We start from the raw sequence: 1,140 nt of genomic DNA, 5'->3' as shown, positions 1-1,140 counted from the left end.
CAGGTTTCAGCAGAACTTCCAGACTAGGACCGACTCAGAGGAAGGAAGGGGCCATCCACTTCTCAAAGAATCGGTCAGTGAAAACCTTTGGAATAGCAGTGAAACACTGCCTGATGCATTGCTGGAAAATTTGATGAATAGCCCTGAAACATTGTCTGCTATAGTGCCAGAAGTTGACTCCCTTAGGTTGGAAGGCATTCAGAATATGCCTGGGGAAGGGCTGCCTCTTCAAAGTAGAGTTGCCTTTAATGATGTACATGGAGTAAAGCTTTCAGGACCTCCATTTGCTGATGGGGCACGACTCAAAATGGGAAGAAACAGCTGCAAACATCCATTAATAATTGGAACATAGAATGTGTGAGATCTGAATCTAGGAAAACTGGAAGTTGTCAGAAATGAAATGGAATGCATACAGGTCGCCATCCTAGGCATTAGTGAGCTGAGATGGACTGGTTTGGGCCGTTTCGAATCAATCATGTGATCTACTGTGTAAGGAGCTGTATGGGAGCAGCTGGTTCCATGGAGGTTCAGCAGGAAGAAGGAAGAGAAGATGCAGAGACAGAGAGGAGGCTGTGCCTCCTCTTAGAGGGGCTGCAACACAGGGCAAGGGCTGCAGCACTGATGCCTGGAAGGGGTCCAGGAAGTTGTACCCCATCATTTCCTTAATGAACCACCTAACTGTGAGTACGGTCCATGGGTCTGTGTGGCCGCAACAGATCACTGAACCCCCCAGGAGAGAAAGAGAGAGTGCTATGGGAGGGACAGCTGTGTCAGAACTGGTGAAAAGGTTAGAGGGAGGAGCCACATCTGACCTTTGCCTGATAGGATCAGCCTTGGAATGACTGTGGTTTGAGTTATTCCCCCTCAAGTTAGAGTTTGTGATCCTACGACTACCACCACTTCACATCTTGTGTGGTCCCTTCCGGGAGCCCTCCTGATGCAGTGGTTAAAGGGCTTGGCTGCTAAATGAAAGGTTGGCAAATGATGTGGCAGTTAGCTTCCATAAGGATTACAGCCTTAAAAACTTCGTGGGCATAAGACAGTACACATCCAGAAATACTGTTCTGCATCCTATTTTGGTAAGTAGCAACTGGAGTCTTAAAGGGTTGTGAGCGGCCATGGTGTCTTCTTTTTTTTTTT

Source organism: Orycteropus afer, unplaced genomic scaffold (assembly GCF_000298275.1).
Source record: "Orycteropus afer afer isolate SDZICR_OR568_19922 unplaced genomic scaffold, OryAfe1.0 scaffold00358, whole genome shotgun sequence".
NCBI lineage: Eukaryota > Metazoa > Chordata > Mammalia > Tubulidentata > Orycteropodidae > Orycteropus > Orycteropus afer.
The sequence above is the reverse complement of the archived record's forward strand: the minus strand, read 5'-3'. Positions refer to the sequence as shown.